Here is a 19,982-nt window from a genome sequence, read left to right on the forward strand (position 1 = left end):
GACTTCCAGCTTTTCCCAACTCAGTATGATGTTTGCTGTGGGTTTGTCATATATGGACTTTATTGTGTTTATATATGTTCCTTCTATGCCTGGTTTGCTGTGAGTTTTTATCAAATGCTTTTCCTACATCTCTTGAGATGAGCATATGGTTTCTGTCGTTTGTTTTATCGATGTGATGTATCATGTTCATTGATTTGCATGTGTTGAGCCATCTTTGCATTTCTATGGCAGTAAATCCCACATGATCATGGAGTATTATCTTTTTGATGTGCTGTTGGATTAGGTTTGCTATTTTGTTTCGGTTTAGTATTTTATTGAGGATATTTACATCTGTGTTCATCAGGGATATTGGCTTGTAGTTTTCTTTTTTTGTTGAGTCCTTCTCTGTTTTTTGGTATCAGAGTAATGCTGGTCTTGTAGAAGGAGTTACATAGAATTCCCTTCTCTTCAATTTTTTGAAATAGTTTGAGAAGAATTGGTCTATAAGAGGGGAATTCTTTATAGGTTTGGTAGAATTCAGCAGTAAAGCCATCCAATTCTGGGCTTTTCTTTTGGGGAAACTTTTTATTGCCAATTCAATCTCATTACTTATTAATGTTTTCTCTCTTCCCAATTCAATTTTGGTAGGTTGTATATGTCCAGGAATTTATCCATTTCCTCTAGGTTTTCTAGTTGGTTAGTGTATAGTTATTCATAATTGTCTCTGATGATTTTTTATTTCTGCAGTATCAGTTGTAATGTCTCCATTTTCATTTCTGATTTTGTCTATTTGAATCTACTCTTTTTTCTTGGTTAGTCTAGCTAGTGGTTTGTTGATTTTCTTTATCTTTTAAAAAAACAACTTTTAGTTTTGTTGATCCTTTGTACTGTCTTTTTAGTCTCTGTTTTGTTCTGCTCTGATCTTTATTTTTTTTCGTCTACTAATTTTGGGTTTGGTTTGTTCTTGCTTTTCTGGTTCCTTGAGGTGTATCATCAAATTGTTTATTTGAAATATTTCTACTTCCTTTATGTAGGCATTTATTGTCATAAACTTCCCTCTTAGCACTGCTTTTGGTATATCCTATAGATTTTGGTGTGTTATGTTCTGATTTTCATTTGTTTCAGGTATTTTTTTAAATTTCCTCCTTAATTTCTTTCCTGACCTAGTGGTCATTCAGGAGCATCTTGTTTAATATCCATGTATTTGTACAGTTTCCAAAGTTCCTTTTCTTATTGATTTCTATTAATAGTTTTATTCCATTGTGGTCTGAGAAGATACTTGATGTGATTTTGATTTTTAACAATTTTTTGAGACTTATTTTGTATCCTGACGTATGGTCTATCCTGGACAGTATTCCACGTGCTGATGAGAAGAATGTGTATTCTGTAGCTGTTGGTTGAAATGTTATGTAAATGTCTGTTAGGTCCATTTGGTCTGAGGTTCAGTCTAAATCCCATGTTTCTTTGTTATGTTTTTGTCTAGATGATCTATCTAATGCTGAGAGTGGGATGTTGAAGTTCCCAGCTATTGGTGTATTGGAGTCTATCTCTCCCTTTAGATCCAATAGTATTTGCCTTACATATCTGGGTGCTCCAGTGTTGTGTGCATATATGTTTAGAATTGTTATATCCTCTTTCTGAATTGATCCCTTTATCATAATATAATGACTTTCTTTGTATCTTTTTATTGTTTTTGACTTAGAGTCTATTTTATCTGATATTATTTATAGCTACTCCTCCTTCATTTTGGTTTCCATTTGCACGGAATATCTTTTTCCATCCTTTTATTTTCAGTCTATATGTGTCTTTATATATGAGTTTAGTTTCTCATAGGCAGCATATAGTTGGATCACGTTTTTTAATCCATTTAGCCTGTCTGTATCTTTTAAGTGGAAAGTTTAAAACATTTACATTCAAGGCTATTATTTATATGTGAGTGCTTATTCTTGTAATTTAATTAGTTGATTTCTGATTGTTCATATATCCTTTGTTGTTTTCTTATTATTCTCTTCTTATTGTTCTCTCTTATTATCATTGTGGTTTGGTGTTTTTTATAATGGTAACATTTAAGTCCTTTCTTGTCTTTATTTGTGTGTTTGCTCTACCAATGGGTTTTATGCTTTCATGATGGTAGATATTTTCCTTTTGCTGCCAGGTGTAGGACTCCCTTAAGCATTTCTTGTAGGGCTGGTCTAGTGGTGATTAATTCCCTCAGTTTTTGCTTGTCTGGGAAAGACTTTATTTCTCCTTTATTTATGAAGGCTAACTTTGCTAGCTATAGTATCCTTGGCTGAAAGTTTTTTTCTTTCACCAGTTTTAATATGTCATTCCATTATTTCCTGTGTTCCTTTGGAGGTATCATATTTCATTGCTTTTTCATGTTTCTTAATTTCCTTTCATTGATATCTGTACATCTGGTGTAACAGTCACTTCTTTCAATTTTTCGGATTTGTTTTCATAAGGAGGAACTTTTACTGAAGATGTATCTATGGTGTTGGTTGGGTAGGATACTTTGGCTTTGATTCTGGGTGCATGCAGTAGGGTATTCTCTCTATGATTTCTTCCATGGTAAACAGCATCAGTAGTGCCTGTAATTTCCTCAGTGGCTTAAGATGTGGCTGTTAGTGGAGGCTGTGATGAAGTTTTTCTGGAGACAGGAATGCCATGTATGCCAGTCCTTGGGCCCCAGTTGTGGCAGTGGTGGGCCGAGCTTGCTTATTTTGGGGCCCCAGAGCAGTGTACACTGGTTATGGTCTTAGCAGGTCCAGGCAGGCTGATTCTTGGGCCTCCAGGTGGGTTGTTTGGGATCCAGCAGTCGCAGTGGTGGGCCAGGTAACTGGGTGGGTTCTCAGGCCCCTGGGCAATGGGCATGGCATGGATGATGACAGTTAACAGTGGTATGACAACCCTCTGACTTTCAAGCCAGCTGCACTGATGTTGGTGGCTGCAAAGTGCTGGGTGGGCCAGTCTCCAGGCCAGAAATTGGCATATGCAGGTGGGTGCCAGCTGTGGTGGTAATGACAGGCTGGTGGGCTCATCCTCTGGTCTCTGGGAAGAATGCTCAGGTGCCAACAGTGGTGGCTGAGTCCAGGCAATTCCCAGGCCTCTGGATAGCATGCTTGGTCAGTAAGGGGATGTAGAGCCAGGTTGTCTGGGTCTTTCCTCAGGCCCTCTGGTGGTACTTGTGGATATTGGCTATGTTAGGCAGGGGTGGAATGAACCCTAGGCCCCTGGCAGAATGCTCTGATGGAGACAGCAATAGTTGCACTGCAGCCCTACTGTTGGGGAGATCAAGGTTGCTTTCAGTGGCAATTGACAGGCAGCTGTGGAGTGTGTGCTTGGGCCTCAGGTGGCAGCTGAAGGCAGAGTAGCCTGTCCTCAGAGTCACTGCTGTTCAGTCATGCTTCAACCCTGACAGCAGCAGTGGGTACTGGTGGGGAAGTCTGTCCCCAGGGTATGTAAATGCCTTGTGGCAGGGTCACTGCCAGTGCCTTGTGCTTTGGCCCTGACAGCAGCAGCCAGCAGTGGCAGTGGCTGTGGGAGGGGGATGTTAATGGGGCTCCCAGAATGTGGAAATGCAGGGGCTATTGGGTGCCAGGGTAGGATGCAGTCTGGTGGGCTCTGGGCTCTCAAAATGAGCCCACGCTGTATCTTCTTAGTACTTGGGTGGAGTGTGGGACCCAGCATGAGCTCTTTCTCTGGAAAAATGCCATTGTGCAGTCTCCAGGCAGCTCCCTATGTTAGTCTCAGGGCCCCAAAGGGTCACAGGGTTCTCTTATAGCTAGGACTGTAGGAATCCTTGATGGGAATGTGGACTGCTGGGGGGGGGTGTCCCTCACTTATCATTTCCTCACATTGGGGAGCCTCTTCAGGCTCCCAGCCAATCCTGGCCAAGCAGGCTGCTTCACTTTCGTCTCCTTCCTTGCCTTAGGTGTTTTCTATTACTTCTCTGTTGAATTCCAGTGTTCTCTCTTAGATGATCTATTCTAAGTGTGATTATCTACTCACTACTTTGGTTCATTTTGGAGGAGGCAAGTAGAAGATGCCTCTAGTCAGCCATCTTGAACAGATTTGCCAGAAGACCAAGTTGTTGTAACATTTTTATGGGTAGATGTGGCTAAAGAGATGAAATTTGTGCCTGTCTTAGTCAGTTCAGGATGCTGTAAAAAAAAAACTACCATGGACTGGGTGGCTTATAAACAACAAAAGTTTATTTTTCACAGTTCTGGAGGCTGGAAAATCCAAGATCATGGTGCCAGTCGATTCATTGTCTGGTGAGGGCCTGCTTCATGCTTCATAGACTGTGCCTTCTAGCTGTTTCCTCATGTGGTAGAAAGGACGAGGGAGTTTTCTGGGATCTCTTTTATAAGGGCACTAAACCCAATCCTGAGGGGTCCACCCTCATAACTTAGTCACCTCCCAAAGAAAGGCCCCACCTCCAAGTACCATTACACTGGGGATTAGGTTTCAACATATAAATTTTGGAAGGACACAGACAGTGCTATCTTTTAATGCTCAGCTTTTTACCAAGACCTCCTTATTAGTTTCTCAGCTATTTTGATCTTTATAGGAGATGCTAATAAGTGTTTTTATGCTCTGAGTATTGATTGCTGTAGTGGACTGAATGGTGGGCTTCAAAAAGATCTGTCAGTGTCCTAATCCCTGGAACCTGTGAATGTTACCTTATTTGGAAAAAGACCCTTTGCAGATGTAATTAAATTAAGTATATAAAAATTTAAGAGGTCACTCTTAATTGTCCAGGTGGGCCCTAAATGCCATCTCACATGTCTTTATAAGAAAGAATCAAAGGAAGATAACAGATACACAGAGAAAAACAGGCATGCAGAGGAGGAGGCAATGTGAAGATGGAGCAGAGAGAGATGCTGCCACAAGCCAATGTCAACAACCACCAGAAGCTGTAAGGAATGGTTTCTCCCCACAGCCTCCAGTGGGAGGTGCAGTCCTGCTGACACCATAATTTTATACTTCTTGCCTCCTTAATTTTCAGAGAATAAATTGCTGTTGTTTTATGCCACCAACTTTGTGGTAGTTTGTTACAGCAGCCATAGGAAACTGATACAATTATTAATGTGTTTTAAATTTACAGTGCTTTGAGGACACAGGCCCAATATTAAGTATCTAGCTTCTCTGTCAACTAGCTTGAATTTGGTTTATCATGGAGGAGTTGGCCATTTGTGTTAATTACTTGCTCAACTAGTAGTTTTGCCAAAAATGATTATCATTTTTCCCATTCATTTTTTATTTGTATATATCCATGGGGTACAAGAGCAATTTTGTTACACTGATATATTGCATTGTGGTGAAGTCAAGGCCTTCAGTGCATCCATCACTGACGCAACACATATTGTACCCACCAGACAACCTCCCACCTCTCCAAGTCTCCATTATCCATCATTCCACACTCTGCTTCCATGTGTACACATTATTTAGCTTCCACTTTTAAGTGAGAACATGTGGTATTTGTTTTTCTGTGTCGGAGTTGTTTCACTTAAGATAATGGCCTCCAGTTCTTTCCATGTTGCTGCAAAAGACATGATTTCATTCTCCTTTTACAGCTGAATAGTATTCTATTGTGTACATATACCACATTTTCTCTATCCAGTCCTGCATTGGTAAACACTTAAGTTGATTCCATATCTTTGCTATCGTGAGTAGTGCTGCAATAAACATAGAAGTGCAGGTATCTTTTTTACATATTGTTTTCTTTTCCTTTGTGTAGATATGCAGAAGTAGAATTGCTGGTAGTTCTATTTTTAGTTCTTTGAGAAATCTCCATAGAGGTTGCACTAATTTACATTCCCACCAACAGTGTATAAGAGTTCCATTTTCTCAGCATCTTCTCCAACTTCTGGGTTTTTTTTTTTTGTCTTTTTAATAGATATTCTGATTGGTGTAAGATGATATCTCATTGTGATTTTAATTTGGATTTCTCTGTTTAGTGATGTTGAACATTTTTTCATATGCTTGTTGGCCATTTGTTTGTCTTCTTTTGAAAAATATCTATTCATGCCCCTAGCCCACTTTTTAATGTGGTTAATTGTGGGTTTTTCATTGAGTTGTTTGAGGTCCTTGTAAATTTTGGATATTAGTCCCCTGTCAGATATACAGTTTGCAGATATTTTCTCCCATTCTGCAGGTTGTCTGTTCACTCTGTTGATTATTTCTTTTGCTGTGAAGAAGCTTTGTTGTTTAATTCTCATTTGCCTATTATTGTTTTTGTTGCCTGTGCTTTTTTGCATGTTAATATTTTATTAATAACCATTAAGTATAAAAATTTTATAACAGGAATTTTAACACAGGAATAAATGATATATTCACTCTCTTTTATTACTTTACTGATAAAATATGGAGAATGTTTTGTGAGGTCCCCAATACCATCACCAGATTTGGTGGTTTACTAGGAGGACTCACAGGACTTAAAATATAGTCATATTCTCAGCTATGATTTATTACAGTGAAAGGATACAAAGTGAATTAGTAAAAAGAGAAGGCCCGTGGGATAAAATCCAAAGGAAACTGGACATAAACTTCTGAGAGTCCTTTTTCCTGTACAGTCCCATAGGACTTGATTAACTCCTAAAGCAACGAAGTGTGATGACATGTCTACAAGAAGCTCACTAAAGACTGAGACCCTACAGTATTTATTGGGGTCTAGTCATATATTGCCTGTGCTTTTGAGGTCTTAGTAATGAATTCTTTGCCTAGACCAATGTCCAAAAGAATTTTCCCTTGGTTTTCTTCTGGCATTTTTATAGTTTCAGGTTATACATTCAAGTCTTCAATCCATCTTGAGGTGATTTTTGTATGGTGAGAGAGAGGGGTCCAGTTTAATTCTTTTGCGTGTGGCAATTCAATTTTCTCAGCACCATTTATTGAAAAGGGTGTTCTTTCCCCAGTGTATGTTCTTGTCTACTTTGTTAAAGATCAGTTGACTATAAATATGTGGCTTTATTTTTAAATAAATAAAAATGAGTTCTATATTCTGTTCCATTGATCTCTGTTTCTACCTTTATTAATATACAAGTGCCATGTTGTTTTGATTACAGTAGCCTTGCAGCATAATTTGAAGTCAGGCAATGTGATGCGTCCAATTTTGTCCTTTTTGCTTAGGATTGCTTTGGCTCTTTGGGCTCTTTTTTTAGTTCCATATGAACTTTGGAATTGCTTTCTCTAATTCTGTAAAAGATGATGTTGGTATATTGATAGGGATTGTGTCGAACCTCTAAATTGCTTTAGGCAGTATGGTCATTTTAATAATATTAGTTCTTCTAACCATGAGCATGTGATGTTTTTGTGCTTGCTTTTTGTGTCATCTGTAACTTCTTTTATCAGTTTTGTAGTTTTCCTTGTAGAGATCTTTCACCTCTTTGGTTAAATACATTTCTAGGTATTTTATTTTTTGCAGTTATTGCAAATGGAATTGCCCTCTTGATTTGGTCCTCAGCTAGATTGCAGTTGGTGTATAGGGATACTACTGATTTCTGTATGTTAATTTTGTATCCTGAAACTTTATTGAATTCATTTATCAAGTCTAAGAGTTTTTGGTGAAGTCTTTAGTGTTTTCTAGATATAAGATCATATCATTGTGAACAGGGACAACTTGACTTCCTCTTCCAATTTGAATGCCTTTTATTTTTTTCTCTTGCCTAAATTATCATTTTTTAAATAGATAAGGACACATTTTTTAACCACAGAAGAAAAATCATACATACAGAATAATCATAACTTTGAATATTATTCAGCAGGGAGGGTATTTGTCTATGGGAAAGGAAAAGAAATTTGGTCAATAAGCAGTTGAGACCAGACATGAGCTGTATATCAGTGATTATAAGGCAAAGAAATAATTCAGCCTTAGAATTGATCAATTTAGTTAGAAAGAGAAAGAGTCAGGTAAGCCTCTGACTAGATTGCCTGACCATTTAGTTAACTAAAGAGTCATTTAATGAGATAAGTGAGATAAATATTTATGTTCAGCTAGTGTCTGACATAGTATGTGCTCAAAATTTAATTTTATATTATATTATCATTAATATTACTACTATTATTAATTTTTAACCTTGAGTTGACATAGGATACCTTTTAAGAGCTATGAAGAGGGTGTTACACAGTCTATGCACACTGCTATTTTGAAAATGTCCTTGCCAACAGGCCCTTGTAATTGAGATAGAAAGACAAAGTATATTGGCTTTGATTATAAGTAATAAATATTTGCTTTAAAAATCATTAGTTACGTATTGTTTCCTTCCAAATTGGTCATTTTAGAAAACTTATATTATTTTCACAAAACTGCTGTTACTTAAAAGTGTTTTTAGAACTCTTTGAGATTATCTCCAGAATCTGCAGTTTGTTGCTCAGAATCTACTTTGAGAAGATAGGTCTTTATCCTTTGAGGATGGAGCAGCTATGTCATTTGGAACCAAGTTCATGATTTCTAGGCTAAATTCTTTAAAAAATAGAACACTTGTATATATGCAGGTACTTGCGTTTGTTTTCTTTTTGTGGGGGAGGGGGAACTACATCTATTTTCTTATTAAGGAATCCACTTCTATGATTGTCATGAAGCTCAGCCTGAGTTAACAGTAACAAGTTCTAGAGTTAACTACATCCTACTCTGAATTTTCTGGTTTCAATCCCTGTCTTATCTCTTGACCTCAACTGAAACTGAAGACTCACGAGGCCTCAATCCCTGCCCTCCTATTCCTGGAAAATGGCTAAGCCAATTACATAGGAGGCTTCTTCAGAGGAGAAAATGACTTTGTCTTCCTAGAAGATAAACCTTCCACTTTGCTTTATGAGGCAGATAGCAGCCCCAGACCACGGACAAGTTGGGGCCTGTATAGGCCTCAGTAGGTTTGCTTTCTAAAGATAAATTCATTTCATTACTTTATGGGCACACTACATATATATATATATATATATATATATATATATATATATATATATATACACACACACATACATATATATATATATATCAGCATTGGAATGGGACATTCTGAATTTTCTAGTTCCGTCCTCCTCACCTAGTATGGGATCCTTGCCTCCAACAGTTGTGATGAAAACAGCTGATTACTTTGTAAGACACATTAGTCCATTGTTAACCAGTTATATTGTCAGAAAAACTTTTTATAATTAAAAGAGACAAGATGTGGGCAGATGCCCAATATAGTACATGGAACTATAATAAATGAGTGATAAATACGTATAACCTGTTTATGTAGCTCCAAAATGCACTTCCTTCAAGCTCTACCTTCTGGAGCAACAAAGGTTAATTCTTAATTATTCTTCTATATGACAAAGCTTTAGTTATTTAAAAATATATTTACTTGATGTGTTCCCAAAACATCTCTCCTCCAGGCCAAGCACCCTCAGGTCCCTCTGTCATCCTTACATATCAGGATTTCTGGACAGGATACACTTGAAACAGTTAGGTAATAATACTAGATGGTATATCATAAGGGAGAAATGAGTGATACCAAAAGCTAGTAAGTAGTCTGTAGGTAGGATATCCACAGACCTGAATGATCTTGAGAAGATTTTGTGGTGGGGATGGAATTTATACTGGGCCTGAAAATTCAAGTAGAATTTGGGTAGACTGAAAACAGATTGGAGTACATCCCTTCAGTGAGGTGAGGGGGCTTTTGACCTTGTCCTGTACACTGATGGGTATGTTTATTATTTGTTCTGTCTTCCTGGAGTAGAGGGTTTGAAAACAAACCCTAAATGAAAGGGAGGGAGACAAAATTGAAGATGGTTTCATCCTTTAAAGCTGGGCCCTTTGGCAAGAAGCTGTAGCAATTGAAGGTGATTGGGAGGAGAACCAGTGGTTTCTGGCAAAGTAGAGCCTTTAGCTTTGGGAAAGGAGATACTAATTACAATTGATGCTAACTGTTTCTATTTGAAAATTCTTGTGGTGGTTTTTCTGAAAACACTTGTATTAAGTAAGCATTAGGTGAGTAACTAAAATCTCTGTTGGTAACCAGTAAAGCATCTTCTTTCCTACTAGTGTGGAAAGACTCAGTTGCATAAGGAAATTATCTTGATACCTCCTCTTCTATTATACTATTCTTGGGAACTAATAAATGGGAATGTTTTAAGAGAGAAGGTTATAATTAGGGCTTAGGGGGTTTGGTGTGTAGTTTTTTCCTCTTTGGATTTTTATGTTTATTTTTAAGGCAAGGAGGAAAGACTCAATTTTTGTCAGTGGTCAGAAAGCTCACCATATACATTGTCCACTTGAATTATTGCATTATGTCACAAATAGGTTTGTATGATATTAAAACAGCACTGTGTATACTGGGAGCAGTAGAACTTGGTTCACTTTTTACTTAACCGGTTACATAGACCCATATACTTAGCATCTACACTCTCCCTTTCTTGCTTGCTCATTATCTCCTTTGCCAGCAACCCCTCCATATACCTTGAGCTCTTAATCTATATCTATTATATACCAACATGCTTGAATCTCTTGATTGGGGTTTCTAGTCCCTACCCCAAACAAGGACATACAATGTGAGTTATTTGAGCAGTGTTTCATTGGAGACCTTGTCTTTTTTTTTTGGAAACAGCTCCTTTATTCTTGTTTATTTTTGATCCATGTGTATCCTCCTAGTAGATTGTGCATTTACTGAAATGGGAAACAAGGCATAGCATGTTAGTGATAGAGCGAGGAGTGTGAATATTTTTTTATTCCATAGAGAAAATTCGATCATCCTCATTCATCATGGCTTCTACTTCTCTATGTCACTCCTCCTCCTCAGCACTGATTACCAACTCATGTACATAGTAGATACTCAAATAAGGCCTAATTCAGGGCTCCTATTTCCTGGAACCTAAGAGCACCAAATAGTTAACAAGTGATATATGTGCATGACCATTAATTCTCTCTACAAATGGCTGCCCTGGTTGGGTTTGTTTTAGGAACATTATTTATTTAGCTGCACCCATTGATATATATGTGAACCTCTAACAAATCAGGGCAAGCCCTGGGCCACTTAAAAAAAATTCATGTCAAATTGGTTTTGCTGAAAAAAATGGTGTTAGTTGTATTACTATATACAGTTAGGGAGTATCCTAATTCTCTCATGTCTGTATTCCTTCCCTTCTAACGCCACCCACCTCACCCTTCTCACATAGGAGGCATTCTGAAAATGCTTGTTGAATAATTGAGTTGAATTGGGCCTTAAGGGCCACCAAATCATTAGCAGCACCTCTTCCAAAATATTTTGGAGTTATGGTATAGTTATAGCCAAAAGTATAGAGAGGGTCTGTTATTATGGTTTAGATTAAAAAAAACCAAGGCTCTTTAGCTCACTTAAAGAGAAATCAGGCAAGTCATCTGTGGACTAGAAATCTCAGTCTCTTCTCTCTAGCGCCCCCCCGCCCCCCATATTAGATGTTCATGAGGCTTGCCAGGGGAGTTGAGGAGGTTTACTCCAAACAACTGTTCTTTGTTCTCTTGAGGTAAGTGGGGTGGGGAGGAAGGGGATTTGGGAGGAGGGAAGTACTGAAAACCCAAAACACAACCCATTAGTTTTGAGAATTTAATGATTAATGATAATTTAAAATCCCAGGTTGGATAATGAAAAATGTTACATTGTAAATAGTTTGAAGGCTCCCATAGTGATACCACCTAAGGAAGAGTATGGGGCTGGTATATTTCTCTCATATCTCTAGGAGAGGATCTAAATATCATTCTGAAGTAGGCATTGAACACCTTCTATGTGAAAATCTCTGCAGGGAATGCAGAGATGAATAGGATCCCTGTCTCCTTGCCACCTACTAGTTTATAGTCTGTTAGGTGAAGAGGAATAAAGGAACAATGGAAGGCAGATTATGTTAACTGTTCTAAATGATACAAGGTGCTGAGAAGAGGTAACAGTGATCTGTAATGATTCAGTGAGTAAGATTATCACAATGTAGGGGATACGTGTTTATTTTTCCAGGATAATTATTTTTAATGGTAACTGAACTTAGCTAATACTGACAATAGACTGCACTCTTTTGAGAAAAGGATGATTATTTATACCCTAAGTAAGAATTGAACAGGTTGCTAGAATTTTGCCACAAAACTATACAGAGGAATTAAAGTTATAGGTTTATACTCATGTATTTGCAAGTTTTCATTAGACTTTTGCCATTCCATATTTTCTTTATACCATAATGATATATGAGGATGATACTGATATATTAGAACTATATTTTCTTTATACACAGTTTGATGGGGAGAGCTCTGTCTCAATATGATTGAACTCTTAAGGCAAAGCCTTAAAAACCCAACAGTTTAAAGAAAAAGAAGGGACCCTGGAACAGAGCCAAAGCTGTATACCCTATCTGGAGATTTCAAAAGGCATCCATGTATTGTTGCCAAATGTTAATAGTACCCATCTAGGGAACAGCCCATTGATAAACTGGCCAATGGGGCTGACCAGGTCAAATATAAAGGAATCTTCATTGGGAGAATAATAAAACGTTAATCAAAATATATTATTCTATGTTTTAAAAACCTGATTTAAAAAACAAATTTAAAGTAAATTTACCCCACTTTCATTCAACTGTTGTAAACTAATTTTCTATTTAAGATAGTATCTAGTAACATAAGAATTTTTCTTTCTTAAAAAAGCTCAATTTAAAAATGTTTTAAATTCTGAAGTGATGGGACTTGAAAATAAATAAATAAAATATTTTTAAATTAAAAATTGAGGATTCTAAAGCCTTTGCTTTCCCCATGTTCAGGCTGGTTATATTTATCACCCAGATTGTACCAGGTTTGTCCATATACATGCTTAGTACATTGAGCATACGCATACACCTACATTAAGCCATCAGGAGTTTCTGGGCCCCATTCTTTATTTTTTTAATTAAAATTTACACTTACTAAGATTCCAGCTTATTCTGCACTGAAACTGGTTTTTCCTTCAGGTCCAAGAATTGTTAGTCTGTGGTATCTGCTATTTGAGACCTGTTTTTTTCATTTAAAAATTTTACTTATTATGAGTACATAATAGTTATATCTATTTATAGGGTACATGTGATGTTTTGATACAGGCATATAATGTGAATTAATCAAATCAGGGTAACTGGAGTATCCATCGCTTCAGAAATTTAACATTTCTTAGTGTAGGGAACATTCTAATTCCACTCTTTTAGTTATTTTCAAGTATACCCTAACTTATTGTTGATTATAGTCACTTTTTTTGCTATTAAATATTGTTCATTATATCTAACTATCTAACTATATTTTGATTACTTCTTCCATCTACAATGAGCACTACACTCTTCTTTTTCACCACTGACTTGGAAAACACACACATGCATGCACACACACATACATATTTATAGACACACAGCTGTATTATGCTGTTTAAATAAGACATCTCTGTGCTTTCTCATAAACTCAGGGTTTATTTTTTTCCTTTCAATGTCTGATTTATTTCTTCCTCTTATAAGAACTTGAGCTGGTAGTTACATATAACAGTTGTCCCCCTGGATAACTACTCTCTGATAGCCTGACCCTTTCATTTTAGGACTTGCATTACTGCTCTTGTTTTCCTTTATTCATAGTGGTCTGCTCATCTTTTATCTGGTGTTTGCAGTTCTGCCTTTGTAGATGAAAAAGAATCTTGGAAAAAATGCATAAATGGTAGGAGTAAAGGGGAACAGGACAAGACAGTGAAGAGATTCTTATTCTATTGTCCATTACCCTTCTGTTGGAGTGGCTGAACTATAGAATGTGACAAAAGCTGGAAACAGAAAAGTTATAATTATATACTCTGCTTCTATTAGGAGATAATTAATATTTACTTACCTCTTGGGTAGCTAAAATGAGAATCTGGTCAGTGTAAGAGAGATGAAAAAGACAGTTCTTAACATTTGCTGGCATATAAAACTGTTGGAATGTGTAGAAGATTAGAGGAAAATCAATGTCTGTCCTGCCTAGACCCATTATATGTTGCCTTTCCTAGATAATTGCACAAGGTAGATTCCCAGCATGTGCAGGTGTTGTCAATCATGAGTGCTTCAGTTTTAGATGCATACGAGAAAATAAGGTCCCTGATGAGGAATGTTGGCTGCTGATTCCATAGCACAAATGAAGAAAGATTACATGAAGGAAGAGTTCAGGGCCTGTAGTAAAGATGAGATTTTCCATTCTTCTTTAAGGGTAGGATAATAAAAACCTCAAAATAACACTGCTATCAGGCAGTGGCTTGTTGCCGTGAGTGACTTTAACTTAATTTATTGTTCCACAGTTGCCTGGTAGGCTAGAAGACCACTAAAACCAGAAACAATCATGAGCCATTTTATCTGTGAGATAGAAGCTATTACTATTATTTAAAGTCTGCTCTTTGTGAGAAGAGATTATATACCAAGAAGCAAGGGACAATCTGAAATTGTACAGCAAGTTGGTAACATTTATTTTATGACAATGCCAACCTAGACTTCCACTTTCTTTCGTATTGAAAGTCTTGAGTAGGTTGGTCAATTATATGGTGATCAGCAAGAATGTTTTAACTTCTACTGGATACCTGTAGCACAGCATTAGAATTGGAGTCTTTGAAATGTAGCACTTGGAACTTTGTGTGGTGCATATTCCTACAACCACTCTGTCATTTATTCCAACAAACACGCTATATACCTTCCACTGCAGTTTAAGCCCCATTTTCTTTTTCTATCCTCAGTGGAGATTATTAGCTAGCCACACTCCTACCTGTCCTTTTGTCTCATCCTAAACAGGTTAAAAACATGTCCAATTAAAGAATGATTTTTCTCTCTAAAAACCCACCCACCACTTTCTCTACTCCACAACCTTCTCTTTTCCATGCTCAAAGATACAAGTAACTTAAACCTATCTCCAACTCTTGTTTTATATCATTGTCTTTGTACTTTTCTTTCTATATTCTTAATTCCTTATTGAAGATGTGGTATGGGACATGCTGTTTTTTCCACCACGTAAGTAAGAAACTATATACACCAATTGTATGGAATATCTGTTTTCATTTGGTTCTCCACACATAAAGGCAATAAGACAAAAATATCTTGGGAATAGTTTTTTCTTTCTTACAGGGATGTGGTGGAGAGGGATCCGTTCTGATTTATTTCTGGTATATATCCAGTGGTGTATTGGAACTGGTTTGCATCAGCTCTTGACAATCAATTGTGCACATCTCTTCCCAACTTCATGTTCAGTGATTGGTAGCTTGAAACTGGCCGTGGTGAAAGTATTTAATCCATGGAAATCAGCAAAGCCAACATATAAGTTTTTCCCACCCCTCAAGCTTGTTGTTAAACATTTACCAGCATACAATTGACTGTTTCATAATCATTCTTGATCAGAAAGTCTATCTTAAGTACCTGTCTGCTTCTAGTACTTTGTGAACATGTTCAAAAAGTAGTTACAAGGAGTTACATATATTTATATCTCTATATCTATCTATCTCTGTATGTCTATCTGCAGATTTGAGTCTGGATGATATAAAACCAGGCATAAAGATTCAGGCAAGTAGGAATATAATGTAAGTGGAAAGGGCTATCTGCAACCCAAACAGTATATCTTTAAAACTGTATCAGGAGTGTCATTGGTCAAGGATAACTGCTGTTTAATTGAGCAGGTAGATATTAGATACTGACAATGAGTTAATTTTTTTAAATAAACCCCTTTTTATTACAGACAATTCAGGCACGGGTACATGGAAGAAGCTATACTGCAGATTTAATACAGGGTAGTTTAAGAGGCAGCACATATCTACCTCTCCCCCAGCCCCTCTTCCCCAAATACACACCAGCCTAGAGATCAGTCCCACTGAAATCTCTTGAGCATGCTGTCCTTGCAAACAGCATCCCACCCACCACTGTGCCCAGTGCAGCTAGGCAACCTGTGGGGTCTGAGGAAGTTCTTAGCCTCTACCCATAGTGGGACATGGGGAGGGTATCCTTTTATAGGTCAGGCTTAGCTGTGGTGCACTCACCAATCCTAAAACCCCTAACAGGGCATTGACCAAAATCCTGGGTTTGGTTCTAACCTGCAGTTGCTATCTTGCTACTAGGTTTATACCATCCACAGGTCTCAGGGCTGAGGAGCTAGATTTGTATTGGGCAAGGCCTCTGTCCCCAAAACTGAGAAGCAGAAACTACCCTAATAGTAAGACTTCCTGGGATTTGAAGACAGGTGGAGTGTGTGTGCTGAGGAAGGAAATAGAAGGAGGAGACATGGAAATGTCCTGCAGAGGTCTAAGGAGTGAGAACTCCTAGAGGATGAATCTCTCACTCTCAAACTGCCTTCTTCCGTAGCTCCAAATCTACAACCCAACTGTGTCTGGCTCTGTGGGCAACAGACTGGCTCTTCTGGGCACCTGCTTTTGGGCAATGATATCTGAACAGGTGGTACAGGATCTGAGCTGCTCTCTGCTTGGCATGGGGTATGTGGGGCACCCTAGTTGTGATACTGACCCCTCTGGGGATAGAGCAGGTCCCTCCCTTGATATTGCTAAGACCTTAGCCCACAGGGCCTGAACTTGATGGGCCATTTTTGCCACGGCCTCTCCAGCTTCAATAGGATTCAGAGTCTTCTCTCCTGCTACTACAACCGTGAACCTACTCAGGGCAGAGGTCACAGGAGGTAGGTATCAAAACTCACTGAGGAGGCTTCAGTACAAGGGAAGCTTCAGGCCAGCCCTGAGCTATGCCTGCCTGCTTTCCCAAAACCAGATGGGCTGGGGAAGAAACTCTGCCCTCCAGGGCTTCTGAGAGAAGCTAGCTGGGAGTGCTGCTTCAGCAGTTTTCTCCTTGCAACAGGTATTGCAGAGTTGGGGCTGAAGTGGGAAGGTGAGATATGAGAGACAATGGGTCAGGGTAGTTACTAATGCCCAGCCGACTAGTAAACTAATTAAAACAATTTAAACTGTTAAGAAAATTTTCGTGGTTTTATTGTATCGTGAGGCATTGAAACATCTGAACAAATCAATATCTGAACAGTGAGGCAGCTGCTTTCTCCTTCACTTCTTTGGGTTACTAGAGCAACTTGTCAGTAGATTAAATACAAGCACAACCTTTTGCATTACTTAAGTCTTTCCAAGGCATGCGCTGGTACAACACAAACTTCTCCTGTCAGATGCAGCTAGTCTAGTGTCCAAACATTATGTACAACACCTCTGTGGCAGCAGTGCACTGTACCCACTCCTACCACAGCCCTGCTTGTTTGTGTTTGACATTTGGAACATCTGGAGGAGTGTGAATAGATTGGGAAGAGGAGGAAACAGTGTGAGTGCCTGGCTAGGAGGTCAGCCAAAGTTGTGTAGGGCAAGCCTGAACATATCATTGGTGCAAACCCAAGCATCGTTGATGGAACATCTGTAGGAACTACATGATGGGGTCTTCATCGGCTGTAAGCTGGCCCACAACCATGCTGATGATGCACCTATCTGGTGTAGGCTGACGGTCCTGTTCCATTATGCTGTGCTGGATTTTCTGGAATGGAACGCTAGACAACTTCTCCACAATGGCAGCTTTCCCCTGGAACTGCTGTCCTTCCTACATAAGGCATGATGCATCAATATAAATTGCACCTAGTTGGGTTCTATCATTATCAAGTAACTGGTAGTAATGTTGAATGAAGCTGGATCCGGTCTGATCCCACATTGGCTTGTCTCCCATTCTGGAGCATCATCCAGTCTCATTGAGACCGGAGGGGCTGGCAAAATGGCGGCAGCAGCAGCGGCAACCCAGCATAGTCTGCAACTGACTGTTGAGTTAAATGTTTATAATAAGCCTTTTTTAAAGATAGATGAGCCATCTGAGATGCTACATATTTGGACCCAAAGGGTAATACTGGGAGAAATGAACCTGGTTCCATTATGATAGAATTTCTCTCCAAACTGCAGATTATGTACAACAGGCAATATGACCAGAACACTTTCTTATTCTGATGTTTGTTTTCTTGTGTCTCTGGCATTCATATAAACAGCTCCTCTACAAACGATTTTAGATTGCTATAGTACTCTCCAGAGCAAATCACTTATAATGACCTTTATTTATGCGTTGGAAATAAAGCTAGGATTAGAATATTGAACAGTGACTGTGCTGGTGGTTTGGGCTCTGTAGCTGCAACTGAGTGAAATTCTTCATTTATCTCCATGCTAGTCTCCCAGCAGAAAGATCTGTGTTTCTGGCAATCCTAGGTCCTATCTTTGCCTAGCAATATCTCGATAACTAGAATCTCTGTTGACCAGGATCACTGTTCTTCGCCCTTCCTGACAGGCCAGAAGAGTTATTCCAAGTAATGGAGGGAAGTTGAGTGGTGCTTTAGCCCACATAGCAGCAAGGTGCTGTCTGTCATCCTACTCGCCTTGACAGCTTAGCAACCAACTTCACAGTCTGAGGTTAAGTCACATGTAGAGTGAGCCAGACTAGGATGGCCAGAACCCTGAGACAAATGAAATTCATAAAGAGTATTGGGGAAATAAATAGAAACACATCCAGGTAAGGGGATAAACAGAGGTGATAATCTGTAGGGAGAACACATAACAAGTAGTGGGAAGCCACACATAGGAAGATGCAAGAACAGGACATCTCAGTTCCTAGGAGTACTGGGAGAACAAAACAGAACCTCAGTCCTGGAGAAACTGGAGTATTGGACAGGGATTTAGTCGCTGGATTTGGGACATAATAGAGATGGGTTGCAATGAACTAGGTAAGAACCTAGTTAATAGAACTAGGGCATCATGGTATATTAGAGGAACAACAGCTGGTTTGGATCTATGCTTCTGAGTTCTGGATCCTGGAATACTTATTTACCCTACCTAGGGGATGAAATGATCCGACAAGTGGGATGGAGTTGAGCCTGCATATTGGGGATTGGCTTTAGCTGTGGGAATTAGAGGGTAGGAGTGAGGTATAAATCAGGATTGACTGCATCCACCAGCAGACAGATTCTCCTGTTACATGTTTCAGGCCCGCCCTCCTTATTGATTCATCAAGCAGCCTGCTGGTGGAGGGTTGGTAGATCTGATCTTTCACAGGGACTATATATGAAATATGTAAACTAGCAGTTACCTTGGCTTTAGTGCTGGTAGGCTTGTGGTTATTTAGCTTGCTTGGGCTTTGGCTGATCTTATCAGTGAAAGGGAACAGATAGAGTGGACATTAATTTGCATTTATCTAAAAGAGATGATTTATACTAAGTGGGACTTATACTACGTGGGTAGATGAATGGAAAGTATAAGGCATAGTGGCAAAGGTATGACTTAGCTTTCTTGGCAAATAAGTCCCTGGATGTTAGGGTCCTATGTCTTTTGACTAATTTCATGCAGTACCATATTTGAAGAGGGATTTACTAAGTATATTTCATCAGGAATTAATCCTCCCAACAATAAATTTAATATTAGAATCATAACCCTTCAGAACTGAAAGGAACCCTTAGAAATTCATCTAGTCAAATCTCCTTTATTTTAAAACATGCATGGCTATATAAATCAACTCAAAATGGATTAAAGACTTAATCATAGACCTGAAACTGTAAAACTGCTAGAAAAAAATCATAGGGGGAAAACTACACTACATTGGTCTGGGCAATGATTCTTTGAATTTGACCCCAAAGGCACAGGCAACAAAAGCAAAAATGGACAAATGGGATTATATCAAACTAAAAAGCTGTTGCACAGCAAAGGAAATAATTAACAATGTGAAGAGATAACCTGCAGGTTGGGAGAAAATATTTGTAAGCCATACGTCTGATAAGGGGTTAATATCTAAAATGTATAAGGAATTCTAACTACTCAGTAGCCAGGAAACAAATGACCCAATTAAGAAATGGGCAAGGGACCTGAATAGACATTTCTCAAAAGAAGATATACAAATGGCCAACAGATACATGGAAAAATTCTCAACATTGCTAATCGTTCAGGAAATGCAAATTAAAAACACAATGAAATATCCCCTCACACTTATCAGAATGGCTATTATCAAAAAGATGAAAGATAAGTATTGGT

General features: G+C 38.4%; 1 protein-coding gene and 1 pseudogene across 1 annotated transcript in view; one reads left to right on the forward strand and one right to left on the reverse strand.

The window, feature by feature from the left end:
- The window catches only part of NEXMIF (neurite extension and migration factor), a 142,135-nt gene that overhangs the window by 52,725 nt on the left and 69,428 nt on the right, over positions 1-19,982 (forward strand). The window lies entirely within an intron of this gene.
- Positions 17,277-17,649, reverse strand: LOC123628547 (annotated as a pseudogene).

Source organism: Lemur catta, chromosome X (genome assembly GCF_020740605.2).
Source record: "Lemur catta isolate mLemCat1 chromosome X, mLemCat1.pri, whole genome shotgun sequence".
Classification (NCBI taxonomy): domain Eukaryota; kingdom Metazoa; phylum Chordata; class Mammalia; order Primates; family Lemuridae; genus Lemur; species Lemur catta.